This window comes from Triturus cristatus, chromosome 3_2 (genome assembly GCF_964204655.1).
Source record: "Triturus cristatus chromosome 3_2, aTriCri1.1, whole genome shotgun sequence".
Taxonomy (NCBI): domain Eukaryota; kingdom Metazoa; phylum Chordata; class Amphibia; order Caudata; family Salamandridae; genus Triturus; species Triturus cristatus.
This window is the reverse complement of record NC_140584.1, coordinates 663,049,983-663,063,253: the sequence shown is the minus strand read 5'-3', so window position 1 is coordinate 663,063,253 and position 13,271 is coordinate 663,049,983.

The window sequence follows — 13,271 nt, the reverse complement described above, 5'->3', positions numbered from 1 at the left end:
CCTGCTCCCAGGGCGAGCGGGCTGGAAGGGAGGGCCCATCGACAGGGGCCAGGAGGCAGGCGCGCACCCGGGTCCCCAGGGGCCCCCGGCAGGCGGGCCCGGGCGCTGCCTTCCCCGTCTCGCGGTCGCCGGACCTCACGGAGGTCTGACCCAGCAAACCCGGAGAAAAAAGGACCATCGGGAAGGGGCTGAGAGGCAGGAGCGTACCCGGGCCCCTGGGGGCCCCGGTTGGTGGGCCCCGGGTCTGCTTTCCCCCGTCTCACGATCGCCGGACCTCACGGAGGTCTGACCCAGCAAATGCGGCGAAAAAAGGACCATCGGGAAGGGGCTGAGAGGCAGGAGCGTACACGGGCCCCTGGGGGCCCCAGCGGGCAGACCCCGGGTCTCCCTTCCCCCATCTCGGGATCCCCGGACCTCACGGAGGTCTGACCCAGAAAACACGGCAGAGATAGGACCATCGGGAAGGGGCTGAGAGGCAGGAGCGTACCCAGGCCCCTGGGGGCCCCGGCGGGCGGGCCCCGGGTCTGCCTTCCCCATCTCGGGATCGCCGGACCTCACGGAGCTCTGACCCAGCAAACTCGGAGAAAAAGGACCATCAGGAAGGGGGCGGAGAGGCAGGTGTGCGTACCCGGGCCCCTGGGGGCCACGCTTCGGGCGGGCCCTGGTGCTGCCTTCCCCTGTCTCGGTATCCATGGACCTCACGGGGGTCTGCCCCAGAAAACTCGGAGAGAAAGGACCATCGGGGCTGAGAGGCAGGAGCGTACCCGGGCCCCTGGGGGCCCCAGCGGGCGGGCCCCGGGTCTGCCTACCCCTGATTCAGAATCGCAAAACCACTCGGAGGTCTGATTGACCCTCTCCCTAGTAATCCGGAGGAAAATTACCCCCCTTTCTTGTAATCCGTGCGCACGAGGTGACAGAGGGGACCCAAGGCGCGAATGTACACAACCTCCTGGAGCCCTCGCTGGGATCCGGGAGGCAAATGGACCCTCATCGAGACTTCCAGGGGAGCCCGGCCATCTGGTCACCCCCATAGGAAAGCATTGTGCGCGACCAGATGGCCGAAGGAAACTTAGAAAAATGGGACGTGCGCGACCAGATGGCCGAAGTAAACTTAGAAAAATGAGACGTGCGCGACCAGATGGCCGATGGGACAGGCGCGACCAGATGGCCGAGCTCGGAAGGGAAGGTATCTGGTCGCTCTGCACCCAACAAATGAGTGAGCGGGTGCCGGGGCATGGGGGGCCGGAGGCCCAGGGCTCCGGCTGGGCCTCAGCCATGGAGGCTGCGTGGGGGACCCGGCGGGCCCTCCGACCCGGGGCCCGCAGAAAACCTCGACAAGCAGGGGAGGCCTGCACGGGACCGACAGACCCCAGTCCCGGGCCCTTGGCAGAGCGGCAGGCCGGGGGAAGGGACCCGGGGCCGGGGACCCCGACCCGGGGCCCGACCGGGCCCCTGGACCCAGCCGGGGCTCCCAGACCCGGAGGCGCTGGGGAAGCCTCCCCGGGCACTCCGGACCCTGCCCCGGGCACCCTGCCACACGGCAGGACCCAGGACGGAGCCCGGGGTGGGGAGGCCGCCCTCCCCGGGGCCCCCAGGGGCCCGGCCGGAGCTCCTGAACCCAGATGAGCGATGGGAGGCTCCCCGGCCACAACGGAACCCCGTCCCGGGCCTTTGGCAGTGCCGCAGGCCGGGGGACGGGGCCAGGGGATGCAGACCCCAACCCGGGGCCCGACTGGGCCCCTGGACCCAGCCGGGGCTCCCAGGCCCGGCGGCGCAGGGGGAGCCTCCCCGGGCCCTCCAGACCCCGCCCCAGGCACCCTGCCACGCGGCAGGACCCAGGACGGAGCCCGGGGTGGGGAGGCCGCCCTCCCCGGGGCCCCCAGGGGCCCGACCGGAGCTCCTGAACCCAATCCAGCGAGGGGAGGCTCCCCGGCCACAACGGAACCCCGTCCCGGGCCTTTGGCAGTGCCGCAGGCCGGGGGACGGGGCCAGGGGATGGAGACCCCGACCCGGGGCCCGACGGGCCCCTGGACCCAGCCGGGGCTCCCAGGCCCGGAGGCAGAGGGGGAGCCTCCCCGGGCCCTCCGGACCCCGCCCCAGGCACCCTGCCACGCGGCAGGACCCAGGACGGAGCCCAGGGTGGGGAGGCCGCCCTCCCCAGGGCCCCCCAGGGGCCCGGCCGGAGATGCGAGCGGGCGAGTGGATTTGTCGAGCCCTGGCCGGTCCTGAACCCGATCCAGCAAGAGGAGGCTCCCCGGCCACAACGGAACCCCGTCCCGGGCCTTTGGGAGTGCCGCAGGCCGGGGGACGGGGCCCGGGGACGGAGACCCCGACCCGGGGCCCGACCAGGCCCCTGGACCCAGCCGGAGCTCCCGGGCTCAGAGGCACAGGGGGAGCCTCCCCGGGCCCTCCAGAACCCGCCCCGGGCACCCTGCCACGCGGCAGGACCCAGGACGGAGCCCAGGGTGGGGAGGCCGCCCTCCCCAGGGCCCCCCAGGGGCCCGGCCGGAGATGCAAGCGGGCGAGTGGATTTGTCGAGCCCTGCGCAGGGCTCGACAAATCCACTCGCCCGCTCGCATCCAGGGGCCCGGCCGGAGCTCCTGAACCCAATCCAGCGAGAGGAGGCTCCCCGGACACAACGGAACCCCGTCCCAAGCCTTTGGCTGTGCCGGGGGACGGGGACGGAGACCCCGACCAGGGGCCCGGCCCCTGGACCCAGCCGAGGCTCCCAGGACCACAGGCGCAGAGGAAGCCTCCCCGGGCTCTCCGGACCCCGTCCCGGGCAGCCTGCCACGCGGCAGGCCCCGGGACAGACCCGGGGCTGGGGCGGCATCCGGGCCCATCCAGCTGCCGGCTGAGGACCGAGAGGGGTCCCAGAGTACCCTGTCCCTAGTAATCCAGAGGAAGGCTACCCCCCCTTTCTTGTAACCCGCGCGCTCTGGGTGACGGAGGAGACCCAAGGGGTGAACGCACCCTGCCTCCAGGAGCCCTGGCTGGGATCCGGGAGGCGAATGGACCCTCATCGGGACTTCCAGGCTGGCCCGGCCATCTGGGCGCCCCATTGGAAAGCCTTGCACGCGACCAGATGGCCGAGGGGAAAGGAGCGACCAGATGGCCGGCACCTGAAGACTCCCGTCTGCCATAGCGGTAGGGCTCCCGCCTGCCCACCCACCAAGGGCTCGGGGGGACTCTGCTTCCCAGGGTGGGCTCGGGGGACCCCGGCTGGGCCTCAGGCACGGGGAGGACCACCGGAGCTCTCAGGGCCCGGGCGCCCGGGGGGGGAGGACTGCCGGGGACCCGTGGAGCCCGTCCCTGGGCTCTTTGCCACGCCGCGGGCCGGAGGAGAGAAGCCCCGGACGCCTGGGAGGATGTTGCCCGGGCGCAGCCCATCTGCTCCCCGGCAAAGAACCGCCAGCCCCGGAGGGGTGTTCCGGCATACCCTGCCCCTACTAATCCGGAGGAAGGCTACCCCCCTTTCTTGTAACCCGCGCGCTCCGGGTGACGGAGGGGCCCTAGGGGCGGACGCGCCTGGCCTCCTGGAGCCCTGGCTGGGATCCGGGAGGCGAATGGACCCTCATCGGGAATTCCAGGCCGGCCCGGCCATCTGGTCGCCCCATTGGAAAGAATTGCGCGCGACCAGATGGCCGAGGGGAAAGGAGCGACCGGGTGGCCGGCAACTGAAAGGAGCCGTAGCGGTAGGGCTCCCTGCCTGCCCTCCCACCTGCCAAGGGCTCGGGGGGACTCTGCTTCCCGGGGTGGGCTCGGGGGACCCCGGCTGGGCCTCAGGCACGGGGAGGTACACCGGAGCTCTCGGGGCCCGGGCGCCCGGGGGGAGGACTGCCCGGGACCCGTGGAGCCCGTCCCTGGGCACTTTGCCACGCCGCGGGCCGGAGGAGGGAAGGAAGCCCCGGAGGCCTGGGAGGATGTTGCCCGGGCGTAGCCCATCTGGTCCCCGGCAAGGAACTGCCGGCCCCGGAAGGGTGTTCCGGCATACCCTGCCCCTACTAATCCGGAGGAAGGCTACCGTCCTTTCTTGTAACCCGCGCGCTCCGGGTGACGGAGGGGACCCTAGGCGCGGACGCGCCCGACCTCCTGGAGCCCTGGCTGGGATCCGGGAGGCGAATGGACCCTCATCGGGACTTCCAGGCCGGCCCGGCCATCTGGTCGCCCCATTGGAAAGAATTGCGCGCGACCAGATGGCCGAGGGGAGAGGTGCAACATCTGTCCAACCCCGAGCCTTCGCGCTAGGGTTCCCGCCTGCCCACGCAGGGCTCCGTGGCTGCAGCGCTCCGAGGCTGCAGGGCTCCGGGGCTGCAGGGCTCCAGGGCTGCAGGGCTCTGGGCCTGCAGGGCTCCGGGCCTGCAGGGCTCCGGGCCTGCAGGGCTCCGGGGCTGCAGGGCTCCGGGGCTGCAGGGCTCCAGGGCTGCAGGGCTCCGGGCCTGCAGGGCTCCGGGCCTGCAGGGCTCTGGGGCTGCAGGGCTCCGGGCCTGCAGGGCTCCGGGCCTGCAGGGCTCCGGGCCTGCAGGGCTCCAGGGCTCCGGGCTCCGGGCTGCAGGGCTTTGGGGCTGCAGGCCTCGGTGGACGCCCAGGGGGACCCATGGAGCCCGTCCTGGGCACTTTGCCTCACCGCGGGCTGGAGGAGGGAGCACCGGACGCCCCAGGGAAGTGTCGTCCGGGCTTGGCCCATCTGTTCCCCGCCTGAGAACCGCCATCCCTGGGAGGGGTGTCCCGGCATACGCTGCCCCTACTAATCCGGAGGAAGGCTACCCACTTTTCTTGTAACACTCGCGCTTCGAGTGACGGAGGGGACCCTAGGCGCGGACGCGCCCGGCCTCCTGGAACCCTGGCTGGGATCCGCGAGGCGAATGGACCCTCATCGGGACTTCCAGGCTGGCCCGGCTATCTTGTCGCTCCATTGGAAAGCATTGCGCGCGACCAGATGGCAGAGGGGAGAGGTGCAACATCTGTCCAACCCCGAGCCTTCGCGCTAGGGTTCCCGCCTGCCCACGCAGGGCTCCGTGGCTGCAGGGCTCCGTGGCTGCAGGGCTCTGGGGCTGCAGGGCCCCAGGGCTCCAGGGCTGCAGGGCTCTGGGCCTGCAGGGCTCCGGGGCTGCAGGGCTCCGGGGCTGCAGGGCTCTGGGCCTGCAGGGCTCCGGGGCTGCAGGGCTCCGGGCCTGCAGGGCTCCGGGCCTGCAGGGCTCCGGGCCTGCAGGGCTCCAGGGCTCCGGGCTGAAGGGCTCCAGGGCTGCAGGGCTTTGGGGATGCAGGCCTCGGTGGCTGCAGGGCTCCGGGCCTGCAGGGCTCCGGGGCTGCAGGGCTCCGGGTCTGCAGGGCTCCGGGGCTGCAGGGCTCCGGGCCTGCAGGGCTCCGGGCCTGCAGGGCTCCAGGGCTCCAGGGCTCCGGGCTGAAGGGCTCCAGGGCTGCAGGGCTTTGGGGCTGCAGGCCTCGGTGGACGCCCGGGGAACCCATGGAGCACGTCCTGGGCACTTTGCCTCGCCGCGGGCTGGAGGAGGGAGCACCGGACGCCCCGGGGAAGTGTCGTCCGGGCTTAGCCCATCTGGTCCCCGCCTGAGAACCGCAATCCCCAGGAGGGGTGTCCCGGCATACCCTGCCCCTACTAATCCGGAGGAAGGCTACCCACCTTTCTTGTAACCCTCGCGCTCTGAGTGACGGAGGGGACCCTAGGCGCGGACGCGCCCGGCCTCCTGGAGCCCTGACTGGGATCCGGGAGTCAAATGAGCCCTCATCGGGACTTCCAGGCTGGCCCGGACATCTGGTCGCCCCATTGGAAAGCATTGCGTGCGACCAGATGGCCGAGGGAAAGGTGCGACCAGATGGCCGGGACCGAAAGGACTCCCAGCTGCCCCCACCGAGCCATAGCGGTAGGGCTCCCGCCTGCCCTTGCAGGGCTCCGGGGCTCTGCACCAGGGTCCCTTGTCCCGGGCAGATGGACACTTGGCAGGCCGCAGGACGTGGGATCCCAGGCCCTGACCAAAAATCAGGCGGCCCGGGGCCGGTCCCTGCTTCTCAACGCAGCCAGGCCGTGGAGATAGGGGAGCCTGCCCAAGCACGAAGGACCCCAGTCCCGGGCACACGGTCCCTCAGGTTGTGCGCTCGTTTTCCACATTTTTTTTTCAAAATTCCGCGAAGAGGCATTCCGCAAATTCCGCCCAGCCCTAGCTAGGACGCATCAAATTACCTCTCAGGTTGTTGCTATGCTAACACTCCGTGCTACATTTTTCCGCGAAAGGCAACATTGAAATCCTGCAGCATCCTCCATTCCTCACTCACTGGAACCCCTGCACTAGGTGCCAGCCGTGCCGTGAACTGGGGGGCAGGAGGGGGAGCGGTGGTTCAGGGCTATGATGTCATCTACCCACACAAAAGTAAGCCCATTGCTATTCCCAATTTACCCTTCCAAAGATACAACAACCAAAAGGTTCCCCAGTGGCGGCAGGCATGGCTCGAGGGGCGCAATGGGTTGCACTGGGGGTTGCTTGGGGTGTCGCAGGGGGAAGGCTCGTGCATATATTAAAAAAATAAAATAAAGGTAGCTTTGTGCCGGGTCCCGCATCCCTGCGTGTCTGCGTGCCTGCGTCCCTGCACCCTGCGTCCCTGTCTCTTTGTGGAACTTGAGGAACAGGAAGCAGGCCTCACTGACCAATCATAACGCTGCAGTGCAGCGTTGTGATTGGTTTTGAGTGTACTGTTTCGACGCTGAACCAGGGAATGGGGGCCTGGGCTTGTTCTCTACGCAAGCTGTAATGCAGCCTGCATGGAAAACGGGGAAAGTGCGCATGACAGGTTTGGGCGGCCCGAGAGGTGCGACCAAACAGCCATTGCGCACTTAGGAGTGGGCAAACCAGTCCTCTCCTGCCCTGTTCCGACAGCAGAGCAGCCAAGCAAAGTAGCATGAAGCATAAAATGATAATAACTTAAAGTTATTATCCTTTTATGTTTCTTCTTCGCACTGATTAAAAGCAGTGGGATGCCGCTCCTCCGCCATATCAGAGAGGCCGCCACTGAGGTCACCAAACCAGTGATAAATGGTCTTCCCCAGCCCCACACATCACACATTACCACTTAGAAAACCATGGAGTCAGGAACTTAAAATAAGCAACACTCCAAAGGAAACACTATATATGTATATATATATATATATATATATATATATATATATATATATATATATATATATATATATACATATATACATATATATATATGTTTGTGTGTGTGAGTGTGTGTGTGTGTGTATATATATTTGTGTGTGTATGTGTCTTCCTTTTTATCACCAAGACCTAACCTCTGCGGAATGTGCCTTGCGTGTTACTGAGTCTCCTCGACCTCATTCCTCATTGTAGGAGGCGCCCCAACACAGGGCAAAGTCTTCAGCCCTCTCCCATTATTGTTTCATTGGGCTAGATGTATGAATTACTGGTCTCAAAAAAATGGTTGAAATTTGCCACCATTATTTTTACGACCAGTCGAGAATTTTCCATCGGCCGTCTATGTACAAATAGGTCAGTTTATAAGGGGTCACAATCTGACCTACCTCATGAATATTAATGAGGTAGGTCGTAAATTGTGGCTCACTCCAATTGGTCGCCTTCACAGGCATGTTTGCATGCTGAGGTCAGTAAAGAACCATGTACTTGATTGCCTTGAATGAGGACCGGACAGGGGGACCAAATGCAAAAATACTCAAATCATCCACGTTCCTTTCCTCACCCTGCACCCTCTCTCCTTCCATCCATTCTATTTCCCTCCTTATCTCAGGTCTCTTGCTTCTCCCTCTTTTTCCTTTTGTCTCTCTACCCAAACCACCCTGTGGCTGCTGAAGTTACCTTCAGGGAGCTGGGTAAAGTGACCGAGGCAGCAGTGGTCCTATGCTTTCAGAACAAAGGATCTTATTTATAAGCCCCTGTGTCACTTTTGCCCATGCTGTTGCGTGACTTTTTGTGACGGATTGGCAGCATAAAAAATGCACCCAGTTGCTCCATATTTACGAAGTGACGCATCTAGGCAGATGCGTCATTTCGTAAACACCTGCACTACATTATACCTGCATCAGGTATATTTTATGCAGGGTGGGCATTCCCCCGCAAGAAAGGGTCGTAGGAGTGGCACAGTGAAATCTATGAGTTTTCACTGCACCACTTCTAGGATGCCAATACGTCAAATCCTTACGCCTGCCTCATGACAGGCATAAGGGTGACGCTGGCCCTTTCACATGGAGCTTGCCACATGTAAAAGGACACATTGCTGGAGTTGCGTCTGTTTTCAGACACACCCCAGCAATGCGCTACTTTTGCACCGACAGATACGTCAGTAATACCGAGGTATCTGTAACTCCTTGCGACATGATGCGTCATACAATAAATATGACACATCCTAGGTGTCACGAGGAGGACGCACTGAGAAGTGTTGCATCGCTGCTTTCACGCAGCGATGCAACACTTCTCATGAATGAGGCCCAAACTTTTTTAACATTCACAAATTTTGCTTACCACACCAACTTGGGGGCCAATCATTTTTCAATATTTTGTAACCGGATTTCACTCACAAAATATTGAATAATGTGATACAGATGATGGACGCCTACAACACAGCCTTTCTAAATACTTAATCGGGATGGGATTGCAACCCAAACCTAGGTGGCAGTAAAAGTTTACCATCTGCTAAAATGGGATACATAATTTTCCAAAAACATTTTTCTGGCCGCAAATACTCGTGATATTTGCGACCCAAATCTACAGTTGGTCCATCCGATCTACAGCTTACACAATTAACCACAAGAGCTTCCTCATCGGCAGTGACAATGGTGAGTTAAGTATTGTGTACTATGCATTACATGCATTATCCCTCGTGCTGAGATGGACTTAACGCCGCATGATAAAAATAGCTTTAATCACTACAGACAAAAAACTTTCAGGGCGAGTCTATTCACAACAACGTGCGTGCACCTTTGTGCAGAAATCAGTGTAATTTTGTATGTGTTTGGGCATCACGGAATATGTAAATGTCCATTTCTTGTATGAGCCTTAATATGATTAGAAGTTTCACTCTACTTGGAGTGGTAAAAGACCAGAATCATAGAAAAGTGATATGCCCAAGATAATTCAGTGTGGTCAAGAGGGGAATCACAGAGTCAGAATGCAAACATTTGGGGCATATTTCAGTTTTGAAATGTTCTAAATGGAAACTGATATCGGCCTTTTGCTGCCATGATGTAAACAAAGAGCATGTCGACAAGTTCTGCACAGCTCTGTCGGGGGTAATTACAGACCCGCCTGCGGTGTCGGCAGGTGCATGGCTTGCGGTGAGGGCGTTTGTGCTCTCGACCCGAGGTGAAACCACCATGTTTGTACTGAGCACCCCTGCCCTCGAATTCTTTGTTCGGATGTTATGTCTCGGATTTAAGTGTCTCTCACTTCAGGGAAAGCCAGATCAACACTGCTATTAACAGCAGGGTCAGAAACAAAATGGCAGCGTTTGAAGCACGGCAAAACATAAACAAAGCGCATCATGAGGGCCGCCAGCTGAGGCAACCTGAGGACGAGCCGGTGGAGACGTTTCTCTTTCGTGAGGTTACAGCGCGACCGAGGTCGCACATGGAGCCAGGAGCAACCGTGGGAAATGTCATATCAGCCCTGGCCCACATTTTGACACATTAGGATAAACATTGGGTGCCTTATTTATGGTAAGTGTAGCATTGCTGCGTCAAAGCAGTGATGAGACACTTCTCAGTGCACCCCCCTTGCGACACCATAGATGTGCCATATTTAAAGTTCGGCGCATCATGTCGCAAGGAGTTACAGATAAGTCAGTATTACTGACGTATCTGTAGGCGCAAAAGTGGCGTATTGCTGGGGTGTGTCTGAAAACAGACGCAACTCCAGCAATGTGTCCTTTCACATGGGGCTTGTGAAAGGGCCTGCGTCACCTTAACGCCTGCCTCAGGCAGGTGTAGGGTTTCCACGTAATGGCGTCATATAAGTGGTGCACTAAGGGGCAGATTTACAAGAAACTGACGCATCCGTAGAAATGCGCCAGTTTCCCTGCGCCTCCATGTGAAACCCTTTAGCCACCATGGATGCGCTGTATTTAGAATACGGCGCAACATGGCGCAAGGATTGACGCATCTGTTGGTGCAAAAGTCATGCATTGCTGGAGTCGTCTCACAAGCACGACACAACTCCAGCAATTCATGGGGAGGCCTATACTTATTGTGCTCCGTCACTCTTTACGCCTTCTCTAAGCAGGCGTAAGGTTTTGACGCAGTGGCGTCCTAGAAGTGGCACAGGAAAATCTTGTAGATTTCACTGCGTCACTTCTACAAGGCTTTCCTGCGTGGGAACGCCCACCCTGCACACATTATACCTGACGCAGGTATATTACGGCGCAGGACTTCACAAGGTGACACATCTCCCGAGATGAGTCACGTAAATGGGCTGCAATGTGGCGCATTGTTTATGCCGCTACTGTGGCGCATAAGTGATGCAAGGGGCTTGTAAATCTGCCACTGAAATCTTATAGATTTCAATGCGTCACTTCAATGAGTCTTTGAGGAAGGGAACGCCCACCCTGCATACATTTTACCTGACGCAGGTATAATGTAGCGCAGGCGTTTACAAAGTGATGCATCTGTCTCTTGACTGGGTGTGAGTGTTTGATTGGTTCTGATGCTCCGTCCATCACCACCCCCTTTTGTACCGCTTTGTTTGCCATAAGTTGGCAGGGTATGCTCAGACGTGAGTCCCTTGCTCACTTTGCCACTGGATTCAAGCAAGCCTGGCTGAAGACGGCTGAAATGCCAGAAACCGGTCCTAGGAAGCTTGGTTCCGGTCCAGGGAAGGCATGGCTTGGCAGTTCGGGCTGGACTGTTCCCATGAGGCACAGGGTCAGACTGATTTGCATATGGCCATGTCTGAACTGGGGTGGCTGAGTGGGCTAAAGAACGGTGATGGATCAAACCCAGATCTGTTGACTGGGTGTGAGTGTTTGATTGGTTCTGATGCTCCGTCCATCACCACCCCCTTTTGTACCGCTTTGTTCGCCATAAGTTGGCAGGGTATGCTCAGACGTGAGTCCCTTGCTCACTTTGCCACTGGATTCAAGCAAGCCTGGCTGAAGACAGCTGAAATGCCAGAAACCGGTCCTAGGAAGCTTGTTTCCGGTCCAGGGAAGGCATGGCTTGGCAGTTCGGGCTGGACTGTTCCCATGAGGCACAGGGTCAGACTGATTTGCATATGGCCATGTCTGAACTGGGGTGGCAGAGTGGGCTAAAGAACGGTGATGGATCAAACCCAGATCTGTTGACTGGGTGTGAGTGTTTGATTGGTTCTGATGCTCAGTGACGCACCGGCCGCGCAAAAGTGTTGCAAGGGCTCATAAATAAGCCTTGCAGGACTGACCTAGAGACAGCTTCAGCCGTCTCCCCAGTCTCATGAAATTTAAAAAAAAACACTCATTAACAATACATACATAGAAACATAGAGTGGGTCCGGCTCAGCCGTTTTTAGCCAATCAGCTTTCCACTGTGTTTTTTCAGCCTCCGTTCACAGTTCTTTCTGTCCACTGCAGCATATACCAGGGGGCAACAGGCCAGCCCACTTGAGGAGTCGGTTCTCCTGCACGGTAAGTGACAACATTTGGCCTGATAACATTCACCTAAAAAGACCTGCAAATACGTGCCCTTCAGTGCTAGTAGCCTAATATTTTTCTTTGCCAAAACTTCTTTTCCTATCTATTCTTTATTCTTTTTTACTTTAGTCACTCTTCTTTTTTTAAACTCCGTCTTTGGGTTACAGTAATTCCAAGCCAAAAGAACCTTTTCTTTGCGCCAATAGCAATAATATTTGCCAGTGATGTGCATTGAATCTAACAAGTGCTTCGATGCCAGTTCTAAGTGCACATGTCCACTGCGACGTACTTGTACTGTACTAATAAAATTATGTAGGTTGATTATTTTTTCTTTAATTTAAAATATTTGTTTGTTGCATATGGCCATCAGGGTTACCCTTTTTTTTTGTGACATATGCTGACAATAAGTTCTTTTAATGTTTTTTTTAAAAAGCAACCATGACACTAGCTTGGTCGGGTCAAATGACACCTGACTTGAGTCGGGTCAGTCACAGGCTAGGCATTAACCTCACAGGTGACCAGCTATCACCACTTGCCTTTCAGCGCCCCGCACTGTCAGGAAACTACCAGTTTTACTCTCCTATGATAGTAATCTTGACATCCACAGAGGACTCATCTCTTACTGATTGATAAGACTTGTTATTATTACATGTTACTCTAGCACACATTTTATTGATGTCGAAAGGGTGAATCGGCCAGAAGGGACTGGCATCTGTGATTGTCAGATATGTGCAGGTGGTGTTCATTCCACTGAGAAAACGAAAAAATATATTAATGCATGAACTGTTCCTTTTCGGGGTGTGTGTCCACAACTGATTTGCATATGATTGGTCGCTATGGGGCTGATATACTATATACTGCTAAAAAAAACTGGTTGCAATTGGAAACCATGGGGAAGGTTTACAAGCCCCTTGCACCGCCGGTGTGTCACGTTGCGTAACAAACCAGCAACGCAACCTGCTATGTGATATTTACAAGCACACATAAAGCCACCCTGCGTGGCTTTACTTGTGCTTGTAAATATCATCTCTTTTTTATGCAACACTTTGCGTGTTAGGGGTGTGACATGGGTGTTGCTGTGGGTGCTCCCACTCAACACCCATGTCCACTGATGCATTTTCAGATTTACGAGAAATCGTAAATCTGCAGATGCATCAGAATGCTACGCCACCGGAGGAGTGGCCTATTGAGGTGCAATGAGGAGAAAAGTTTTCATTGCTCCCTGTTTTTTTCCTCTTTCAATGTGTGCTGCATTCTACAGCACACATTGGAAGAGGAAATCACCTCAATTGATTGTTTTGGTGCAGGAAGGTGCCCCTTCCTGCAAAAAAACAGTCTCCCCATGACGCAGGCATCCGTGCACCATCGTACAAGGGTGCCTGTGCCGGCGCATGGCAGCAGTGTGTTCGCTAGCGCATGGGAAAGCACGGAGATGCAACCTATTGTTGTAAATATGTCGCATCCCTGTGTTTCGAAACTAGCGTGGCGCAGCAAAATGACTTGCAGCACCGCGTTGCGTTAGTTTCTTGTAAATCTACCCCATGTTTTTTGCAACCAGTAGTGAACCTTTGTCTAATGTGTTGCTACATAAAATACTGAATTGAAGTGGGTTGTAATCCAACCTA